Consider the following 24,243-nt stretch of genomic DNA (forward strand, 5'->3'; position numbering starts at 1 on the left):
TAATAAAAGTGTCTTAGAGAGGGGATGGGATTCACAAAGTTTGAAGGAGACAGTGGGTGGCTTAAATAGTAGATATTTAGAAGGAGATTCTGGAGGAGTACATGGGAAGTATATTAGTTTGCTCGGGTTGTGAAAACAAAGTTCCAGAGACCAGGTGGCTTAAATACAGAAATGAATTACCACACAGTTTTGGAGTCTGGAAGTCCCAGATGAAGATGTCAGCAGGGTTCTTTTTTTCTGAGAGTCTCTCCTTGGACTGTAGGCAGCCATCTTTCTGTGTCTTCATATGGCCTTACCTCTTTGTCTGGGTCCTGACCTCTTCTTCTTACATGGACACCAGTCATTTTGGATTAGGGAGCACCCATCTGACCTCAGTTTACCCTAACTACCTCTTTATAGACACTGTCTCCAAAGATCAGTTCTGAGGTACTAGAGATTAGGACTTCAACATACGAATTTCAGGGGAGGGACACATTCACCCCATCATAATTTCACATCCATATGAAATTTTCTTAGTATCTTCTAGTAGATCAGTAACCTGCTATAATCTGAAAGTATATTGTGTCATACAGATGTTCATGAAGACATGAAAATATATGATGATAACTGGGTGTTTGCTGTAGCAGACATATAATGTGCTCCTTGGAGTGTTGGGAGAGATGGGGCTAGGGAGATAGGTGGGGCTCACAGGATGAAGGGTCTTGTATACCAGGCTGAGGAATTTGGAATTTATCCTGGAGACTATGAGGGACCATGGGAAATTGTGGAAATGGCACAACTATATTTGTGCTTTGGATGCTCTGTCTGCACTGGGGATTGGGTTGTAGAGAGGGAAAAATAAAGGCAGGGGAACTGATGAGGAAGTTAAGAGAGAATCTAGAGAGAAGGGGAAGCTAGGAGGGATTTTTAGGGTGCTATGTAGAGACAGTTGGGAGGAGATGGTACTGGAGAACCTGAAACTCTTATGAGCAAGTCCACAGGATAAGGTCTTAAAGGAAGATATGGGGGTGCAAGGTACAGAGAAGGAGATCAATGAAGAGAAGAGGAAAGATGTAAGGAGGAAAGATTTAGAGAAGTTACTAGATGGAGGAGCGTCCGAGGAGTTCATGATCTATGCCTCTAGTTTTGCTTTTGCTTCTGCTAAGAGAATGCTGGATAAATTCTGGGACTTGAAGATGTTAGTAAAGGTTTGGAATGGCCACCATGAATAGAAAGGAAATAGAATAATTTCTGAGCTGGTTTTCACAGCAGTGTGGAGCTTGAACGAGGTAAATTTCTTTCTGGACTCCTGAGAGAGTTTATGAGGCCAGAACCCCAGGCTGAGGGAATAGGGTGGGGCTGGTGAGAGAGTGGCTGATACTTTGGGATCCAGGCCAGGGGAAAGAAAAGGAACTGGAAGGGGTTAGAGGTCTGACAACTCTGGACATTTGAAGTAGAGATAAGACTGAAAAGCTGGTTTAATGAAAGAGAGGACACATGAAGTGCAGGCAGAAAGGAAGTGGTGGATGAAAACAAAGAGGTTTCTAATTTAAAATTTCAGGGGAAAAATAATTCAGGGGAAAGAGCAACTTCAGGTAGTGACAAGGTCCTGAAGTCAGTGTTAATGAGGGGAGGCATGTGCTGAGCTTTCACAGGAAAGTTTAATATCAGACCCAAAAGGAAAATTTCTTAAAAATGCTGTCAACATGGCTCTGTTGTTTGGTCTTTTTAAAACTCTGGGCTTGGGGAAATATTGGAAACCTCTGTTCCCTAAGGAAGATGAAAGTGAAAAGATAGAGCTCTGAAAAGCAAGTACATCTGGGGATCATTAATTATATGCAAAAACAAAAACACCCTCAAAACAAGAAACAGGACAGGAGAGGTAAGCGCTCTGCCTTTTGCAATGTTAAATAACTAGCTAGAAAGAATTCTTTGCCTAAATCTTCATAATAAGGCAATTTTATTTGGTTTATACTTCCTGTAAATCTTGAAACCAGAGAACTTTAAAGTTTTGTTATATAAATCCCCCCTACCCTTGAAAAACAGCTTGAGTTCTCTTTTATGTTCTTGTCATCCTCCTGGGGTTGTGAGTTTGATTAGTAAAGTGGACCTGTAATTTCTAACTTCACACTCTGCACTTTATCTAACTATTCATTATTTGCTCTAATTTCTCCCTTAGAAATCAGTTTTCTTTTAGACAGCATTGTTTTCCCAAAAAACCCCTCTGTATAATATTAAAATAAAAAGTAAAAATGAAAAAGGATTTACCTTGTTTATTTAGGATATTCTATAGGAATCATTAAAGTGAATAAAGCTGTACACAAATTTTCATAGTTTTATTCATAATAGCCAAGAAGTAAAAATTCAGTTGTCTATTAACTGATGTATGAATAAATTATTGTATTATCCATATGTCATTTGACCTTAAAAAGTAATGAAGTATTGATACATGGTACTGCTAAGAAAGAAACCAGACTCAAAGAGCCAATGAGTATATGCTAATGGGTATAAGGTGTTTTTTTTGAGGTGGTGAAAATGTTCTAGAATTAGATAGAATATACTAAATATACTAAAAAACACCGAGTTGTACATCTTAAAAAGGTGAATTTTATGATATGTGAATTATATCTCAACAAGAAAATAAAGTGAATAAAACTACTAGAGACGTGCTACATAGAAATATATATTAAGCCTTTACTCCAATTTACTGCCCTATGGCTAGTTTATTTTGCCTTGTTATACTTGTCTATCACACCTAAGTCACCTGATTTAAGATTTGAAAATCTGGGGTCAAGCTTAATCTCTTAATGACTGGTCATATTTCCTTTTTGCTTGAAGATTTCTATCTACATTAAACATCTTATTTATGCCCATTGTTGAAAAGTCTCACTACCTGTGCTGAACTCTTAATGGTGAGTCTGAGTTTCTACTGAGTCCGAGTTTCCAGTCAAACAACCAGGAGTGGAATCTGCCAGTAATAAGTACTACACAGCTTGCCATACTCTCTTGTAAGTGCTTTGGGAGAACCAGTCAAATGGTAATTGATTTAAATAACATTTAAACATTTTTATTTTTATTTATTTATTCATGGCTGCACTGGGTCTTCGCTGTTGCACTCTGACTTCCTCTAGTGGTGGCACGTGGGGGCTACTCTTTGCTGTGGTTCACAGGCTTCTCCTTGCATGGTGGCTTCTGTTGCAGAGCACAGGCTCTAGGTGCGCTCGGGCTTCAGCAGCTGCAGCGCTTAGGCTCAGTAGTTGAGGCTCACAGGCTCCAGGGCTCAGGCTCAGTCGTTGCGGTGCGCAACTACTTAGTTCTTCCATCACATGTGGAATCTTCCTGGACAGAGATCAAACCTGTTTCCCCTGCATGGGCAGGTGGATTCTTTATCAACTGCACCACCAGGGAAGTCTTAAATAACATTTTATAATTTAAGCAAAGTAGGTGATTGAGTCAAAAAAATATCATTAATTTGACTAAGAAACAAGATCTACTTCTTTACCAAGACCAGTTGAATGCATTCATGGCCTCTTTAAGAGAAAAAAAGAAAGGAAACAGAAGAGAAAAAAGAGGGAAGGAAGGAAAGAAAGGGAAGAAGAAAAGAAAGTGAAAAAGGAAGGAAGAACTTGGCAGTCTTCCAATGTCTGGCATAACATTCCCTGATGACCTGAATTGGGGTTTGAGGATGAGAGCGGCAGTGTTTGTTCTAGGCAGAGATCTACCGCCACACTTACGTGCACCAACGTATAGGAAGAAAGGAATCAGAGCCGAGACCTCCTGCCATTTACCCTAAGCAAGGCAGGGCTAGGCTTAACTGTTGCAATAAAATTAGGAGTTAAAATTGAGCCCCAGTAGTTCCCCCCTCCATGAATGTACATTTTGTTCCTCATCTTTCGAAGTGAAGCTTAGTGACTTCTAAAGTCAGCTTAGTCATTTAGCTCACGCACAACTGGGTAGCTTAAGGAATAGAAACTTATCTCTCATAGTTCTGGAGGTAGGAAGCCCTGAGATCAGGTTGCCAGCATATTTGGGGTCCTGGTGAGAGCCTTTGTCCAGGTTGTCAATGGCTGACTTCAAGTGGTACCCTCCCCTACATGGCAGCAAGTGAGGGCCAGCTGTCTGGCCTTTTCTTAAAAGAGCGCTAGACGCACACAGGAGGGCTCCCTGCTCATAACCGAGTTACCTCCCATAGGCCTTACCTCATAATACCACCACACTGGGGACTAGATTTCAACATATGAATTTTTAGGGGTTTGCAAAACTTCAGTTCATAACACGGAGTTTATTTCCCCTCCCGTAAATCTGCACTGGTCTTGGGGCTTGCTCTGCCTGGTTGAACACAACAGAAGTGGTTCCCCAGGACTTCCAGTGCAAAGATTAAGAGGGCTGGCACTTCACCTCTGGCATCTTAGAACCCTCAGCCATCATGTAACAAGTCCAAACTATTGTCTGGAGAGAAACCTATGGTGACCCTGGAGGATGAGATATCACGTGGAGAGAGAGGCCACAAGGATGAGCACTGAGGGACCAAACATGTGAGGAAAGAAGCACATGTATGTTCTTGATTTGACCACTGTGATTACAGTCATTTTAATGCACTAAGTTTGGGACTTTAAAAAAAATATTTAACAATAGAAAGCTAAGAGAAATTGGAATCTGGAAGTAAGGTGCTATGGTAATAAAAAACCTAAAAACACATGGCATTGACTTTGGGACCAGCTGGAGGGCAGAAGCCAGAAGGGCTTTGAGGAGACTGTAAATGAAGTTGGAAGGGGAGTGATAAAAATGTTATTGGATACTGGAGAAAAAGCAACCCCTGTTAAGTAAGGGTGGAAAGTTTGGCAGACCTGCTGACTATAGTAATATACAAGATAGAAAACATACCTCATGAACTTGTGAAGATGGCTAAGAAGATTTGCAGATAGCATGTTCCAAGTACCAGTTGGTTTTTCTAAGCTGCATTTGATGAGACAGGAATGAACAGAGAGTCGCCAGCTAGGACTTTGCTGCTGCTGCTGCTGCTGCTAAGTCGCTTCAGTCGTGTCCGACTCTGTGCGACCCCATAGATGGCAGCCCACCAGGCTCCCCCATCCCCGGGATTCTCCAGGCAAGAATACTGGAGCAGGTTGCCATTTCCTTCTCCAATAAGAAAGTGAAAAGTGAAAGTGAAGTCGCTCAGTCGTGTCCGACTCTGCTAGCAAGGATCAAATCCAAAGTGCTGCTGGATAGATGAAAGGGCTTCCAAGAATTTTAAGTGCACACCACTTGGGTTTTCTTTGCTAGAAAAAAGGGTTTCTAAGCATCTTAAAGGCATTGTCACATAGCATCTGTCTCTAAATCCTAGATGGGGAGAGGGCCTGTCTCATAGAGACTTGTGGATGTGGCTTTTACCTAATAGACTGGATTAAAATGTGATATGCTGGAAGCCCATAAAGATTTTTTAAAAAGGAATTATATAAGCATGGTCCAAAGGGCAGAGATAGTGTAAAAACAAAAGAGACCTCTGAGCCCAGAACTTTCTCCAGACAAGAAGCAAGCAGAGAATGCTACTCAGGTGTAAACATGGACCATTTCTTATGGAAAATGAAGAATGACTCAGAATCAAGGGCCTAGAGAATCTGAAAGAACTACTCTAGCAGGCAGAACTGGGCCTTAATCAAGGCACTTTCTCTGATCTCAAAGTTGCAGGAAATGATGGTATGTGCTTGGCCTAATTCCAGAATTACTATGGTCTGGTGACTGTTATGTGCCTCTTATCCCCCTTCACCCCTTAAAAATTTTTTTTTAATTTGAAGTATAGTTTATTACCTCAGATATGCAGATGACACCACCCTTATGGCAGAAAGTGAAGAGGAACTCAAAAGCCTCTTGATGAAAGTGAAAGTGGAGAGTGAAAAAGTTGGCTTAAAACTCAACATTCAGAAAACGAAGATCATGGCATCCAGTCCCATCACTTCATGGGAAATAGATGGGGAAACAGTGGACACAGTGTCAGACTTTATTTTTGGGGGCTCCAAAATCACTGCAGATGATAACTGCAGCCATGAAATTAAAAGATGTTTACTCCTTGGAAGGAAAGTTATGACCAACCTAGATAGCATATTCAAAAGCAGAGACATTACTTTGCCAACAAAGGTTCATCTGGTCAAGGCTATGGTTTTTCCTGTGGTCATGTATGGATGTGAGAGTTGGACTGTGAAGAAGGCTGAGTGCCGAAGAATTGATGCTTTTGAACTGTGGTGTTGGAGAAGACTCTTGAGAGTCCCTTGGACTGCAAGGAGATCCAACCAGTCCATTCTGAAGGAGATCAGCCCTGGGATTTCTTTGGAAGGAATGATGCTAAAGCTGAAACTCCAGTACTGTGGCCACCTCATGCGAAGAGTTGACTCATTGGAAAAGACTCTGATGCTGGGAGGGATTGGGGGCAGGAGGAGAAGAGGATGACAGAGGATGAGATGGCTGGATGGCATCACGGACCCGATGGATGTGAGTGTGGGTGAACTCAGGGAGTTGGTGATGGACAGGGAAGCCTGGCGTGCTGCGATTCATGGGGTCGCAAAGAGTCGGACATGACTGAGTGACTGAACTGAACTGATAGTTGATTTACAATATTGTGCTACTTTCTGATGTACAGCAAAGTGATTCAGTTATGCATATATATATGTAATTCTTCTTTACATTCTTCTCCATTATGATTTATTGCAGGATATTGAATATAGTTCCCTGTGCTATACAGTGCACACTTAGTTACTAAGTTGTGTCCGACTCTTTGCGACCTCACGGACAGTAGCCTGCCAAGTTCCTCTGTTCATGATATTTCCCAGGCAAGAACACTGGGGTGGATAGCCATTCCCTTTTCCAGGGGATCGTCTTGACCCAGGGATGGAAATTGGGTACCCTGCAATGCAGGAAGATTCTTTACTGTCTGAGCTCCCGGGGAAGCTCGTGCTATACAGTAGGACCTTATTATCTATTCTATATACAGTATTTTGTATCTGCTAGTTCCAGACTCCTCATTTATCCTCCGTCATCCCCTTTCTCTTTGTAACCATAAGTTTCTTTTCCATGTTTGTGAGTCTGTTTCTGTTTCATAAATAAGTTCATTTGTGTCACTCATTAGATTCCACATGTAAGTAATACTCAGCTTCCCAGGTGGCTCAGGGGTAAAGAATCTGACTGCCAACGCAAGAGATGCGAGTTTGATCTCTGGGTTGGGAAGATCCCTTGCAGTTCAGTTCAGTCACTCAGTCGTGTCTGACTCTTTGCGACCCCATAGACTGCAGCACGCCAGGCTTTCCTGTCCATCACCAACTCCCAGAGCTTGCTCAAACTCAGGTCCATCCAGTTGGTGATGCCATCCAACCATCTCATCCTCTGACGTCCCCTTCTTCTCCTGCCTTCAGTCTTTCCCAGCATCAGGGTCTTTTCCAATGAGTCAGCTCTTTGCATCAGGTGGCCAGAGTACTGAAGTTTCAGCTTCAGCATCAGTCCTTCCAATGAATGTTCAGGACTGATTTCCTTTAAGATTGACTGGTTGGATCTCCTTGCGGTCCAAGGGACTCTCAAAGAGTCTTCCCCAGCACCACAGTCCAAAAGCATCAATTCTTCAGCACTCAGCTTTCTTTATGGTCCAGCTGTCACATCCATATATGACTACTGGAAAAAGCATAGCTTTAGGCAATGGCAACCCACTCCAGTATTCTTGCCTAGAAAATTCCATGGCAGAGGAGCCTGCTACAGTCTATGAGGTCATGAAGAGTCGAACACCACTGAGCAATTGAGCACACACACATAAGTGATATCACTTGGTATTTGTCTTTCTTTTTCTAACTCTCTTCACTTTGTAGGATAATCTCTAGATCTATCCATGTTGCTGCAAATGGCATTATTTCATGCTTTATTATGGCTAATATATCACATCTTCTTTATCCATTCACCTATAGATGGACATTAGGTTGGTTCCATGTCTTGGCTACTGTAAATAGTGCTACTATGAACATTGGGCTGCATGTATCTTTTTGAATTAGAGTTTTCTCTGAACATACATCTAGGAGTGGGATTACTATCCCCCTCTTTTTGAATGAAGGTGTCTGTTGTGCTTATCCTGTCCCTTTTTCACCATGGTATTGTTGGATGCAGGTGGGACGGGTAATTTGTCTTTTTAGTTTACACAGGTCTTTGTGACTAAGGGCTGCACTTGAGAGACCATCTTGAAGAGCTTTAGTTGCTCCTGGACCTTATTTGACTGACAAAGTCCTGGACTTTGACCTGATGCCATAAAAGTATGAGATTTTAGGGGTTCTGAGGAGTGAGAATATTTCACATATGGGAAAGATATGAATTGTTGTGGCCAGAGGTGCATTAGAGTAGTGTTTCCAAAGATTGTCCCCCACAAATACTTCTCCTACTTGTATACTTGCCACTCTTCACATTAAAAAATGGTACTATTTCCCATTCCTCGAATCCAGGTTGGCTTTGGGCAGTACAATGTGGACAAGGTGATAATCTAGGTCTCTGGAACTAGACCTTAAGAGACTTGATAGCTTCCAATTGCCTATTGCTACTGAAATGCTCCCTCTTTGAGCCCAGCCTCTATGCTGTGAGACACCTGAGTGGCAGAGAAAGGGCATGTGGAGAAGGACTGAGGTGCCCTAACCAACCGTCCCTGCTGACAACCATCAAATGTCAGTCAAATGAGCAAGGCCATTTTGGATCTTCTAGCAATCCCAGTGCCTAGCCTAGCAATTCCACTGAAGCAGAACTGCCCAAATAAACCACAGAAAATATGAGAAGTACTAAATATTTGTGTTAAAGCCACCGAGTTTTGTTTGTACAGAAGACCATAGCTGAGGGGAACTAGTAATATCCGGAGAATGCTTTCATCTTCTTCCAGGTAGCCTGCTTGCTGCTATACACCACCTTAGTCATTAGACCTCATAAAATCTCTGTGAGGAAGATGGTGGTAGGCCCAGGGAATGGAGGCTGGGACAAACAAGTGGGTCCAAATGACATAGCTTGTAAGCGGTAGTACCAGAATTCAAGTCTAGGTTACCTGCCTCCAAAGCCTGTATTCTTTTCAGCATCCCATTAACACTCAACAATATTTTACAGTTAATGGGAAAACTTCAGGTTTAACATAGAGAAAATTATGATTGGTGATTTTAAGCAATACTACTCTAGAAACCTTGTTTATATCATTAAAGTAAAATGATTTTTTTTTTAAATAAAATATAACAAAAATTTTATAAAATAAAATTCTTATTTTATAAAGCTAATGATTAGAAGGGGCTTCCCAGGTGGCGCTAGTGGGTGAAAAATCAGTCTGCCAATGTAGGAGATGCAAGAGAAGAGGGTTCGATCCGTGGGTCAGGTCAGGAAGATCCCCTGGAGGGGGAAATGGCAACCTGCTCCTGTATTCTTGCCTGGAAAATTCCATGGACAAAGGAGCCTGGTAGGCTACAGTCCCCGGGGCTGCAAAGAGTCAAATATGACTGAGCGACTGAACTCCAAACCCTTGCTTTATCAGTCTCAATGAATTGACTTTTATTGAACTTAATTTCCTCTTTCAGCATGTATTATTCAAACAACATGGGGAAGGGAGTTATGTTCCTTGTTTATTTTTATAATAACTTTAATTACTTTTCTATATAAAATCTTTTGTTACTTATGGAATTCTTTGGTTGGTTTAATGCTGTCAAACCAGCTGACAAAATTCTATTTGTTACATTCCCTTTATTTTACATTAACATTTGTGGCATAGATAGAAAATGCAACAGAAGATAGTTATATTTGATAGGAACAACATTCCTGAGATTTTGACTTAAAAAAATAACATGGATTAGAACACCAAGACTAAAAATATCTTCAAATAGCATGAAATACCTGCTTTAACACCTCATATCTAAGATGGAATCTATGGTTAAAGAATAGTGACATTTCTATACTTTTCCAAGATAGCTCATTTCAATTTATTCACAAATGATTAGGTAGCTATATTTAGCTAACACTTCTATACAAAGGCGTCTCTTGGCATTCTCTTCAGCAGTATAGTTCTATATAAATGCAAGCAATGGTTTTAGGCCAAATTGTTCCTTTTGATGGCTCTAGACTTTCAAAATTTCATAGTCTGACTCAGGATTATTTTCCAGTTGCTAGAGACTTCACTACACCTGCGTACATTCACAGAAATATTTATGGAGACAGCAATGTGAAAAGCCTGGCAGGCTGATTCCTTTAGGATGGGGATCTCTGTCCATTGCCACCATAAACTCCTTGCTTTGTTCTAGCCACCTGCATCTCTTTATTCTGACTTTGTGAGTGAATGGTATTCTTGCATTTCTCTAAGACTTCCCTCCATCTCATTAATCTCAACTCAGTCTTTACGACTCAGGACAAGTGTGTTCTTCTCCAGTCACTGTCAGTGTTGGTTCCACACTGCATTAACTCATCCCAGTTCAGCCGTTACTTACATTGTGATTCCTTTATCTCCTTTCCCCATTATGCTATGGAACCACTGGGGAAAGCAACTCTGTGTGTGTTTTAATTAGTTCTGAGTTTCTTCTTCTTTTTTTTTAAATTATTCATTTATGGCTGTGCTGGGTTTTCATTGTTGCACTCTGGCTTTCTATAGTTGTGGAGAGTGGGGGTTACTCTCTAGCTGCGGTGCTCGGGTTTCTCCTTGCAGCGGTTTCTCTTGTTGCAGAGCACAGGCTCTGTGGCACCCAGGCTTCAGCAGTTGTGGCACTTGGGCTCAGTAGGTGCGGCTGGCGGGCCCCAAAGAGCAGGTTTAGTAGTCGTGGCACAGGGGCTTAGTTACTCTGCAGCATGTGTGATCTTCCAGGATCAGGGATGGAATGGGTGTCCCCTGCATTGCAAGGCAGATTCTTAACTGCTGGATCAGTGGGGAGGCCCAAGCAACTGTGCTTTTTCCATCTTTATCTCCCCATCCCACAGCAGAATTCCTGTAAGCATTAAATTCAATAAATACTTAATAATGAAGAGAATGAAAGGGAAGCTCTCTGTCTTAGAAAGAAAAAAATATGAAGCCTTATAATGGCACCTTCCGGACTTTCCTGGTGAGCCAGTGGTTAAGACTCCACGTTCCCAATGCAGGGGACACGGGTTTGGTCCCTGGTAAAGGAACTAGATCCCGTACGCCACCACTAAAGATCCTGTATGCCGCAACTAAGACCTGGCACAGCCAAAGAAATAATTAAAATAGAAATAAATAAATAAATATTAAAGTCATCTTCAAGGAGAACCACAGAGTCTCTTTTAAACAGCTTTATTGAGAGATAATTCACACATTCTACAATTCACTTCTTAGGATTATTTATGTTATGACAAACCCCTGGAGGTAGTTACATTTTCCTTCAGACTCTTGCATATACCACAAATACTTTTTTTTTTTAACTTTTTTTTTTATAATGACAGTTTTTAATTGTACTGAAAAATATTCAACATTTAAAATTCTCAGACTCCTCCCACTTTGTCTACCGAAGTGGTTCTCAAACTTCAGCTGCCTGGGAATCACCTGGACAGTTTGTTAATCTGCAGATTGCTGGACCCTGTCCACAGAATTTCTGATCCAGTGAGTTTGGGGTGGGTCCAAGAAGTTAGCATTTCTAACAGATTCTCAAATGATGCTACTGCTGCTGGTTGGGAGATCCCTTTTGAGAACTATTGGTCTAGCAGTTTCAACAATTATCAACATTTTGCCATATCAATCATTTATCCCTTTCTCCCTCTTTCTTTCTCTTCTGTATTTTCTAAAAGCAAATGTCTGATATTTCTCTATAATTTAAGAAGTATCTTAAATACTTCTGTATAAAATGAAGACTTAAAAAATATAATAGTATCACACCTAAAAGTTAACACTACTTCCTTAATATCATTGCACTGATAATGATACATTTTTTTCTGATTATCTCAAAAACACTTTTTATGGTTGGTTTGTTCAATCAGGATTAAAACAAAGTCGATACATTCTATTTTGTTGTGACTCTTTTAATCTGGAACAGTCGTCTTTCCTTTTTTAATTTTCTCATGCTGTTCGGTTCAGTTCAGTTCATTTCAGTCACTCAGTCGTGTCTGACTCTTTGCGACCCCATGAACTGCAGCATGCCAGGCCTTCCTGTCCATCACCAACTCCAGTAGCTTATTCAAACGCATATACATTGAGTCAGTGATGCCATCCAACCATCTCATCCTCTGTCGTCCCCTTCTCCTCCTGCCCTCAATTTTTCCCATCAGGGTCTTTTCAAATGAGTCAGTTCTTCGCATCAGGTGGCCAAAGTATTGGAGTTTCAGCTTCAACATCAGTCCTACCAATGAACCCTCAGGACTGATCTCCTTTAGGATGGACTGGTTGGATCTCCTTGCAGTCCAAGGGACTCTCAAGAGTCTTCTCCAACACCACAGTTCAAAAGCATCAGTTCTTCGGCGCTCAGCTTTCTTTATAGTCCAACTCTCACCTTCATATATGATTACTGGAAAAACCATAGCCCTGACTAGATGGGCCTTTGTTGGCAAAGTAATGTCTCAGCTTTTTAATATGCTGTCTAGGTTGGTCATAACTTTTCTTCCAAGGAGTAAGCATCTTTTAATTTCATGGCCTCAGTCACCATCTGCAGTGATTCTGGAGCCCAAAAAAATAAAGTCTGCCACTGTTTCCACTGTTTCCCCATCTATTTCCCATGAAGTGATGGGACTGGATACCATGATCTTGGTTTTCTGAATGTTGAGCTTTAAGCCAACTTTTTCACTCTCCTCTTTCACTTTCATCAAGAGGCTCTTTAGTTCTTTGCTTTCTGCCATAAGGGTGGTATCATCTGCATATCTGAGGTTATTGATATTTCTCCCGGCAATCTTGATTCCAGCCTGTGCTTCATCCAGCCCAGCATTTCGCATGAAGTACTCTGCATAGAAGTTAAATAAGCAGGGTGACAATATACAGCCTTGACGTACTCCTTTTCCTATTTGGAACCAGTCTGTTGTTCCATGTCCAGTTCTAACTGTTGCTTCCTGACCTGCATACTCATGCTGTTGACTTGATAAAATCAGGTTAATTACCCTGTAGAATATCTTACCTTCTGGATTTGGAAAACTGCTTCCTCATAGTGTAATTCAACTTGTCCCCCATCCACTATATCTCCTATAAACTTAAAGTTAAAACTAAAGGTTCAATTAAATTCAGTTTTAGCTTCTTAAGCAAGAATATCTCATAGGTGGTGCCATGTAGGTTATGTTGCATCACCTCAGCAGGCATGTAATGTCTGGTTATCCTACTTTTAGTGATGCTACATTGATTGGTAGATTCAAGTGGTAATAGCTTAATCATTAAAAAGTGTACTATCAACCTTTTTTCCTTAATAGTTTAATCATCCATTGATGAGCACTGCCTATACCACAAAAATAGTGTTTTTCTATCATTTTGTTTGCATTTAGTAACAGGATTCCCCTCCTTAATTAGGGATATTTAGTGTATTTTATGTGGGACAGACAGAATAAATTATTTTTTCTTTTTTTTTAATTTTCAAAGTAAGGACTTGGTGCCTGTTGTTATATCAATACTAAGTTGTGTCCTTCCTCAAGTTCATACATTGAAGTTCTAACCCCCAGTATGTGTTTGGAGATAAGTCTTTAAAAGGTAATTAAGTTAAAACATAGTTATTGTGGTGGTCCCTAATCCAACATGACTGGTATCCTTATAGAAAGAGAAAACATAGACCCAGATATACACAGAGGGAAGGCCACGTGAAGATAGTGGGGGAATGTGGCCCTCTGCAAGCCAAGGACAGAAGCCTCAGAAGAAATCAACTTTGCTGACACCTTGATCTTGGATTTCTAGCCTCCAGAATTGTGAGAATATAGATTTCTGTTGTTGAAGTCACTTAGATGGCACTTTATTATGGCAGCTCTACCAAGCTCATACAATGCCCTAACTATTTCTAATGGTGACCAATAACTTTCTGTGTATTTATGTAATTAATTATCTTTCTTTATCTTTTTCATATCATATGAATGCATGGATTTTATACATTCAACATGTTTCAATTTGTTTCAATAATTTTTACTTTGGATGGTTAAATTGTTCCATATTTGGCTGGAGGAAGCCTAGAGGAAGTTGACTTTTGTGTCATTTTGATATGATCCCAACAGTCTTTGGTAACTTCCTTCCTCTCAGGTAGAAGGTATTGTGGGCTCATTTTATACATTTTTGATCCCAACACATTTAACATAATCATTTGCTCTATGATATTCATAAAATAATTTCAAAATGATACCAGTATTTTTTTTATCAGTTTTCATGAGACTACTAGAAGAAATTAAAAATTTACCTTTTTGTCCTTAGAATACCTATTTCTAAGAATATATAGTCAAAGTCTTATGTTATAAAAAAACTTAAAACAGTTCTTCTCTTTGTGTGGTTGTGTCACCGACTTGATATACAGTTATACTTATTTGTTTTAAAACAGTCTTCTCGGTACTTTGTCAGGCAGCGTTCTTTGTTTATTTTATAAGCATCATTAGAAAATACTTTTCTTCAAGCTGTAATGAGAATTGAAGTTCAAAGACAGATGAAATGGGAAGAAGCACAGTTCTGGGACCTCATCTTCCTGCTTATATGCATCATTTAATAGTTCACCAATGATTTCACAGCAATTCATCCAGGATTCCCTGAATAAACTGTTCCCTGACAAAACATTTTAATCACTGCATCAATTTAGATAATCCTGGTCATGTCATGAACACTGAAGCCTTAATGTTTCCAGGCTCTTGTTTGTCCTTGAATATCAAAGCCTATAGATACACTGAAGATGTCTTCCAATAATGTTAATAGTTCTATTTACTGACTGAAATATTCATGATTAAAAAAAGAAATCCTAGCCAGAAGTTCCCTTTGAGGTCAGTTTTTTTTACGTGAAATATTTGAGTTAATCTTTTGCTCCACTTAAAAGCATACATAGACATGTGGGCACACAAACACACATATATACACCCCTTTATTCCTCATCTATACTGTTAGACAGACTGCATCATTTGCTAAATGTGAAACATTATTTGGCTGTTGTGTGACAAGCATGTTTAAATAGAAAGTGCATCTGGAATCAGATGGAATTGGTTTGGTAGTTAGGTTATTGCCTAATAATGAATGCTAATAAAATCACCTAACCTTTTATGGATTTGGTGTCCTTAGCTACAAAAGGGGCATAGTAACCCTTACTCCAGTACTCTTGCCCAGAAAATCTCATGGATGGAGGAGCCTGGTGGGCTGCAGTCCACGGGGTCGCGAAGAGTCCGACACGACTTCACTTTCACGTTTCACTTTCATGCACTGGAGAAGGAAATGGCAACCCACTCCAGTGTTCTTGCCTGGAGAATCCCAGGGATGGGGGAGCCTTGTGGGCTGCCGTCCGTGGGGCTGCACAGAGTCGGACACGACTGAAGTGACTTAGCAGCATTAGCAGCAGCAACCCTTACCTGGCGGCTCAGTGGTAAAGAATCTGCCTGCCAATGTAAGAGGCATAAGAGACATGGGCTCTATCCTTCAGTCAGAAAGATCTCCTGGAGGAGGGCTGATCCTCTGGAGGAGGGCCTGGCAACCCACTCCAGTATTCTTACCTGGAGAATCCCATGGACAGAGGAACCTAGCAGACTACAGTCCACGGGGTTGCTGAGAGTCAGACATGGCTGAAGCGACTTAGCACAACCCTTACCTGTACAGTTAGTATATTAGGTCCCAGATGTAAAATGTAAGGATGGTATCTGGCACCCAATAGAGGTTAGTAAGATAAGCAATAGGAAGATAGTAACTATTTTCATTCTCTACCTAAAAACCTAAGAAGGACAGAAATGGAAGCAGAAGAAAATCATTCGATCTTGAAGATGATTGTGAGTACAGTGCTACTTCTTCTCTTGATTCTCAGATCATTGTGTGTAATCTGGTTCAACTTTCAAGGAGATCCAACCTGAGCTGGTATTGCTTCAGTTGGCCAGGAAGCCAAAGTACTGAGTAGTCTTTAAAGTCCTGTTAATAAGGCACAGAGTGGTTATCTTAGTCAGGGCTTTGCCTATCAACTGTAGGACAGGATAACCCAAAGATAGCTTCTAGGAGATTCATCAGTAATCTCAAAGGTCACTCAAGAAAACATACATGTTTCATCCCACTCTTTGGAGATCTTTCCCTTCTCCTGAAAAGGCATTTTCTCATCTAGAGTAAGATAAAGCACAAGACTCTTAATTTTAAGTTTCATCTTGGTAGTCAGACATCTGGGAGCAATGCTTTCTTTAGTTGGTACTCATTTTTTTTTTTTCCTTGTCAAATAATCATTTCTTGTCACTACATAGTTGTTAAAAAAGCAAGGGAAGAAAGCATTGTTCAACAGGTTTCTGCTGCAGAAAAAGGACTCCTCCTAAATTACTATTTAATATCAACTTCCGAAGAGTTGATTCCGTAGAGCACATGCTCTCAGAGATTTTAATGTGTATTGTATGAAAATGCAGGTAATGGTGGGATAAGGAGACTTGACAGGTCTCTTTATTGTGGAATTTCTCAGATCCTTAAATATACTAATGTATACTACAGTCTCCCAAAGGGAGATGCAGGATACAGCACTCCTGGTCAGTCATGTTTGGCTTCTCTGTCCATGGGATTCTCCAGGCGAGAATACTGAAGTGGATTGCCATTCCCTTCTCCAGGGGATCTTCCTGACCCAGAGATTGAACCTGAGTCTCCTGCATTGCAGGCAGATTCTTTACCGTCTGAGCCACCAGGGAAGCCACCTTCTAAAACTTAACCGATCCTAGATCTGTGGTTCCATAGAGCGTAGAGGATCACCATTGTACAGAACACACTCTGGGAAATAAAGTTTTATAATTTAAAACTACAGGTAAGAGGAACATTGGATCAATGGACCCCTAACAGACATGAATTATTTTCAGGACAGTATCAGTTGTTCTTTGCTTTATCTATTGCAACGATTGTTTGGTTGTAAAAAATAGAAACCCATTGGAAACCAATTTAAACAGAAGATGAAAGTCTTGGTAGAATACAGAGCTATTTCACAGAGTCCAAATTCAGAAAATATACAGAACTTTAGGAGGACTAGACTGTGACCCTAAAGTCAGAACTTGTGATTAAAGGACCATATGGGTGATTGATTACTGCTTTTTTCCTGCTTGCCTGTTTTTTCTTTCAAAGAGCTTTGTCTGAACTGTCAAGAAAGTGTATGACATAGCCCTGATTCTATGTTGCCTTTAAGCAATTGATAGTAATTATTGCTATGTTGTGTCCAACTTCTCAAGAGAAAGAGAATCTAGATAGCCCAGCTTAGATTGGGCTTTCACCCACCGCTCGTCCAATCTCCTGAGGCTAAAATTCATGTGCTATAAACAGGAGGGTTTAGGCTTGCCCCCTCAGTTTGGAGAGGGAGTGAATCATTCTTAGAAGGAAGGGGCCATGGGATGAACAGGCACCGCCAAAGGGACATCAGTCATGACTTCTTCATAAGAATCATTTAGAAAGAAGGGCACCCTTGATGGCTGTGTTTCATATAGTGACAACAGAAAATTGATTTAGAAAGAACATCCTTCATAGAATCTATTTGTGAATCTATTATGAATATATTGTGTCAGGCATTATCACTATTTGTTAGTATCTAATTCTCCTCTACTGCTAGGTACAAGGATCCTCTGCCCCTTGAAGGTTGATGTGGTCATGTGACTTCACTTGGCCAATGAAATGTCACTTTGTGGGGGGAGCACTTTGAAATGGAAGGATTTAGAGACCGAAATAGCCTGCAAGTGCTGAGCCAACTCATGGACAAAACTAGCAGAGCTCCAGGGGACTTTATGTAAGAGAATTATTTTATTCTGTGACTTCCTCTTCCCCAGACATTTTGGAGTTGTCTTTTTAAAAAAATATTTATTTATGTGACTATGCTGGGTCATAGTTGTGGCACAAGGAATCTTTGATCTTTGTTGTGGCATGCAAGCTCTTCAGCTGTGGCATGCAGGATCTTCAGTTGTGGCATGCGAACTCTCAGTTGTGGCATATGAGATCTAGTTCCCTGACCAGGGATCTAATCCAGGGCTCCTCCACTGGGAGCGTGGACTCTCAGCCACTGGACCACCACAGAAGTCCCTGAAGTAATCTGTTACTGTATTATAATCTGTCCTATGCTGACTAGTACAAATAGTCGCTGAAATGAACCACACAGGTTCAACAGTGTAATGAAGGTGAATATTATCCTGAGCTGGTGCTACTATGAGAGGCCACCAGTTTGGTAACTTACAGGCAAGATCCCCCAACTTCCAGTTCAATTGGTGGGATTCATGATACATTTTGGTAAGTAATTTCACTTCTCATGACTGGAATTTTAAGTATCTTGCAGAGGTTAATAAAAAATATTATTTTCACATGCTCTCTTTATGTAACACCACTATGTTATCAGAAGATGATCAATTTTCTTGTGTTTTCTCATTGAACAAGGTATACCAATATCTATTACAATACGTACATTTAATCAGATGACCACCAATGCCACTAATTTTTTTCAGAATTATCATTCTATGTTCAAGCTGTTATGTTGAAAAGTGGTTCAGGAAGTATATGTGGACACAGGTGCCCTGTTCTTATACAACCCTGATTTTGCCCAGAGACTTATCCACAGTCAGGTGCCTCCGGTGAAGCTGAGCTATATTCCAGGCCCAAGGTTGGGCCGAATGGTCTCAGGCTAACCCCATTTCCCCTGCCAGTGTTTGGTTTGAGTATAGGCATGAGACCTCAATTTGCCCAATGGAAGAAGTCTGCTAGAGGATTTCTAGGATCCATTTCCTTTTTTCTAAGAAAGAGTTACAAGAAGAAATGGTTTATTTTCCTTACCCTCCCTGAATATTGTCATTTTGGGATGTGTTGCCTAGAAGTGCCACAGGAGTCTTCTTGCTGTTAGCCTGAAGATGAAACCAGAGGATGTCCAGAAAAGACAGCTGTGATACAGAAAGAATCAAGATCCCTGAAAATAGTGTTGAGCTACAGAATCCATCAATCCTGAAGTTCTTCTTCTCTGGACGTTCTATTATATAGGACAAATTTCCATTGAATAGGAATTTCTATTACTTGCAGCTCAAAGTATCCTACATAATGCTTTAATAGTATCTGTACTTTTTTAGTTTAGCATATATCTTTTTCTGTTGCCTCTGGGAAAATAGTATGTAAAATCTTCTTTTAAGACTTCCTGAAAAAAGAAAAAAGACTTCCTAAATCTTTACCCATGAATTACGATAGACATTAGATAACAAAATTCTAGCAGTTTCTATGAGGATAGCTGGACTCCTTAATCAATCAGCATTCTTTCAAACACTATGAGCAATTCCAGAATACAGGGCAGATGATTAAACATGTTTTACTTCACAGGTAACTTATGGTCAAATTTCAAAGATTCAAAAATCACGATCTGTCAAGTGGAAGAATGAAAATTGAAAATCTGCTTCTTTGCTGATGCCTGACTGGGTCTGAGTACTGCTGGTAATGGAACAGGGAAAGGGGTTGATCATACACTGTCTGGAACATAATATCAGAAGTCCTACAAGTAAATGAAAGTCAAAGTGATGGTGTATTTTATTTAGTTTTTATTAACAAAGTTTTTTCCTATTTTTTGGCCAAGTTGTGCTATATGCAGGATCTTAGATCCCCAACCAAAGATCGAATCTGTGCCCACTGCAGGGAAGCATGGTGTCTTAACTGCTGGATTGCCAAGGAAGTCCTGGTAATGGTGTATTTTAAATTGTGAAATTGTAATCAAAGCACTTAAGTATTCTATAGATTTTTTTAAATCAAGTTCTTAGATAGTTATTTGTATAGTTACTTGTTTGCCTTCCCTGTTAGACTGCAAGCTCCTTGAGGGCAAGGGCCATATTTGTCTTGTTCTTCACTGCACCTCTGTCACCTCACACAATTGTTATTTCTCTTTTGTGATGAGAACACGTAAGACCTAGTCTTTTAGCAACTTTCAAATACATATATATATTATATATATATATATAATGCAGTATTGACTATAATCACAATGCTGTATGTTAGATCTCCAGATCTCATTTACCTTTCAACTACAAGTTTGTTAGACCTTTGACCAATAGGTCCTCAATTCCCCCTGCCCCCCTCCCCCAAGGTACTTATATTTTTTACAAGCTGTTCCCTTCCCCTCTAAAGTTATTATCAGGACAGTTTCCCTCTTAGTGTAGTTATTACTATTATTTTTCTATCTGTTACACCTGTAACAGATGTGGATGAGGTTGACCCACAGGTGTAGCCCAGCCTTGCAAGCCTATGATGAATGTGTCACTGTTCCATTTTCCTCCTCTCTTTCTCTTCTTCTCTCTGTAAAGTCTTCCTGTCTCCTGCCCTTAGGTTTCTGTATAAGATCAGTAAATCTCTGAATTTCCAACGGAGCTACTGTATGGGGTGGTGGGGGATAAATGACTGACCTCCATCCATTTCCTAGATTCTTTGTGACCTTTGGTCAACTCACTTGATCCCTGGTCATTGACGGATGACTGGAAAGGTAAGAAAAATTCTGAAAGCTAATAATAATAAAGAGTGAAAAATACGAGCTCTTGTCTACTTTTTAAAAAAATTGGAGTATAATTGCTTTTACTATATTGTATTACTTTATCTTGTACAACAAATTGAATCAGCTATTATGTATACATATATCCCCTCCTTCTTGTGCGTCCCTTCCACCGCAACCCCCATCCCAAGGGCTCTACTTTTTTTCAGCCCATTTATCTTTTCTTGGCAGCACCCTTATGTTGAGCTGATCTAATGGTCTATTCTCATCCTTCCTTTGACAGAGATCTTTTGCTCAATTTCCATTTTAGACTACTCCTGATTCTTTCCTCTAGGCTTCACCTAATCACTGAGCCCAACAGGTACTAAGTAGAGGTCCCTTTGTGCAAAAGGCTCAAGGACAAGCTTTCCTATGTTCAAAGTCATTTTATTAGGCTTGGCATTAGTGTTAACTCTTAACATCCTGTTTGTTTCACTGAGTCTTCATTTATTATGTAGAATACAATGTACCTACTAGGATCTCCTCTGAGACATGCCTGCTTCATTAGTAGAGAGAGATCAGTCAGAGATGTTTTTAGCCACATGACTGCTGATTGGACCTTTGGTAGAACTTTCCCTAAACCAGGCCAGTAAGATCCTCTCCCCCATGAGTGTGAACTGACCCCAGTGACTGCGAGTCATATTTCACCCAGTGAGTTAGAAATGGAGACTTATTATTGGGTAACTGTTAGCAGCAGCGATTGGCCACTCCTGAAACTCTGCCTAGCTCACTAATATCTTTGTGACCTGCTTTGTCAAGGCACTTTCAAGGTGGTCAAAAGTGCAAGTAAAAGATGGTAGCTGCAAATAGAGAAACAGGTAATTGACTCAAGAACTTGATAGTGTGAATTGAAGGGAATGGGTAGATTGCAGAGATATAGAGATTGAAGAAGTGTTGAGATCTGGCCTAAGAACAGTGCTAAGTTGAAGACAGTGCTATTACTCCTCGGCTGGGGAACGTTTTCAATCAATATTGGAGTGGCTGGTTGCTGGACAGATTGGGCTCTCTGGGATTCTTGAGCTTTTTAAGTAATGGTTCCTCTTTTTTCACAAGCAGCCGTGTGAAAGCCGACTGTAGAACTTCGTAAGAGTGTATGATACATATGCACTATTTAAGTTGTCTCAGTCCAGCTCCCGTGTCACCAAAACCTTGTATTTATAAAAACTGGTGTCTGAGTACAGGGTAGCTAAGAAACAGAAGGAAGCTAAATAGCCCACACTTTGTACTCACCATCAGTATAACCTCTTATGAGTAGTGGAACCCAGATTGAAACCTACATTTCCTAAATTCTAAAGGTCCCTGCTCTTAACCCTCCAGAGGAAAAGGACGGTGTGTGTGTATGTGTGTGAATATTGGCTGTGTTAATCTCATCCAGGGATTTCGTGCCTGTAAAATGCCTGAACGATAAATTAAGGCAACGAAGGATTCCTTAGATCACAGGCTTCCTTTAGTCCTATTTTTTTCCTTTAAGAAAGTTTACCAGCTTCTCATTATCAGATTGAGTGAAGAGTTATAGAAAAAGAAGGCGAGCTGGGGCCGTGGTCCCCGATGACTCAGTTGGCAGCCAAGCAGGGCTGGCGCGGCTAATTACTAGACCTGAGTCAACCCGTCTGCCGGCAGGCGGTCAGGCGGGATGGTTCGAGGTCCCGCGGCTGAAATGTGCGCTTACTGGCAATGCAGGGCAAGCACAGGGAAGGAAGCCGAGATCTCAGGCCGAGACGCCCACGTGTAGGGAGGGCGGAAGACGCCTCTCGGGGGTACACGGGGTCAGGCAGGCAGGGCTGGATCTCCAGCTTCCGCCCGCTCGGGTGCCGCGCGGCTCCTCCCACTCTCTCCCGCTTCCAGGCGGCCGGACCAACGGGCCGGGCGGGCGGGCGCGCGGGGCGGGGTGGGGCGGGGCGCGGCGGGGCGCGCGGCCTGCGCGCAGGTGCAGCCCGGCGCCCGGCCCGCCCGTTCCGCCGCCGCCGCCGCCGACGTGCGTGCTGCTCGGCGGAGGGGCCGGGCCTGCGCTCTCTCCTCCTTCCTCCCCGCCTCCCGTTGCCGGTAGGACCCATCTCCCGCTGCCGCTGGGACCCCCGTGTCATCGCGCGCCCCGAGCACGGTGAGGTCCTCAGGGAGCCTGCGGGCGCGCCCCCGCCGCGTCTTCGACCCTCCGACTCTTTGCTCTGAGGCCGGCGTCGGGCCAGGGCTGGGTGGCCGGCACGGGGCGAGGGCAGCTGGCGGCGTGGAGCGTGTGGATGAATGAGGCGTTGTTGGACTAGGCCGCGCCTCGCGAGAGCGGCCCACGCCTCACTCGGCACGTTCTAGGGAAAGCCTCCTACCGAGGCGGGGATGGCCAGTGGCCCCATCCAGAGGGGGAAGGTTTTTGGAGGGTCTCTGCTTTGGCTGGGCGGCCGGCCACCCCTCGGTAGAAGGCCAGGGGACTGGAGCCTCCTCTCATGTAAATGTGCTTCGGAGATCTGGGGTTTGGCTGGCAACTGGTGGGAGTTAAGATCCTAGAAGGGAGATTCCTTGGCCTCCGGGGTCAAGGATCAGAGGCTGGACTATCACTTTATGAGCGGGGCCTCAGCGTGGCCCGCGGAGGTTCCGCTGGAGTCAGAAGATAGGGACATAGTTCCCAGCTTATAAAACGTGAGGTTAGCAGTCCTCTTAAGTTCAGTTTGCAGTACTGAAGTGGGGTCAGTTCCGCGCGGAGAAACTTGGAGCCAGATTGTCAGGGACCCAGAAAGTTTCGACCTTTAAACAAAAAGGTTTAGTAAATCCATTTCGGACTAGAAATAATCAAAGGGTAGATTCCGGACGTTGCTTATGAGGTCTGAGGAGTCGTAGCTACAGTGCCAAAGGTGGAAGAAACTTGTTGGAAAGACCTTGATGTTGGCGAGTGTTCTTTCATGTAAAACGTGGTTTCTGTGCGAAATGGGAAAGAGTAGGTTCCAGATTAAGGGGGAATGGTTTGGTGGGAGGTGACTCGGTTGCTAGTGGTTCTAGAATGGATTTTCTTTGACACTCTTATCTGTGCTTGTGCTTCCAAATGCTTTCATTCATGTAACCACACGTCAGGTTTTGTGAACAGTCTGAATGGAAGATTGGCAGCTTACGTTTTATTTTTTATTTCTGGTGCCACATATTTGTATTTTACTTACATATTTTAAATTTCGTTTTGGCTGTGCTGGGTCTTCCTTGCTGTTCTGGATTTTCTCTAGTTGTGGAGTACTTGCTTCTCATTGCAGTGGCTTCTCTCCTTGCAGAGCAGGGGCTCTAGGCAGTAGCTGAGACACGTGAGCTCAGTAGTTGCCATTCCTGGGCTCTAGAGCTCAGGCTCAATATTTGTGGCTCACAGACTTAATTGGGCCTCACCATGTAGGATCTTCTCAGATCAGGGATCAAACCTGTGTCTCCTGCATTGGCAGGCAGATTCTTTACCACCAAGCCACCAGGGAATCCCTGGTGCTACATATTTTTAGATCAGTTTTTCTGTTACTTTTCAGGAGTGACTGCTTTGATAACTATCATAATCAAATCTGTTAACAACTTTTCTGTTTATATTGTTGAAAAATAAAGTATGTCAGTTTTGAATTAATATATACAGTGCATTTTGTTCTTTATTATTCAATAATATATTTTGTGTGATGAAATGTGTTTTTGGTCAATGGGG

At 41.7% G+C, this 24,243-nt stretch overlaps 1 protein-coding gene across 3 annotated transcripts in view; it reads left to right on the forward strand.

Annotated features, from left to right (window-relative positions):
* The first annotated feature begins 22,598 nt into the window (after nucleotides 1-22,598).
* Nucleotides 22,599-24,243, forward strand: part of OLA1 (Obg like ATPase 1) — a 164,178-nt gene continuing 162,533 nt past the window's right edge. For all 3 annotated transcript variants that reach the window (XM_061435089.1, XM_061435069.1, XM_061435078.1), the window contains exon 1: nucleotides 22,599-22,689. The gene's annotated coding sequence lies outside the window, so the exon portion shown is untranslated. The remainder of the gene's footprint in view (nucleotides 22,690-24,243) is intronic.

The sequence above is a fragment of the Bos javanicus genome, chromosome 2 (genome assembly GCF_032452875.1).
Source record: "Bos javanicus breed banteng chromosome 2, ARS-OSU_banteng_1.0, whole genome shotgun sequence".
Taxonomy (NCBI): Eukaryota; Metazoa; Chordata; class Mammalia; order Artiodactyla; family Bovidae; genus Bos; species Bos javanicus.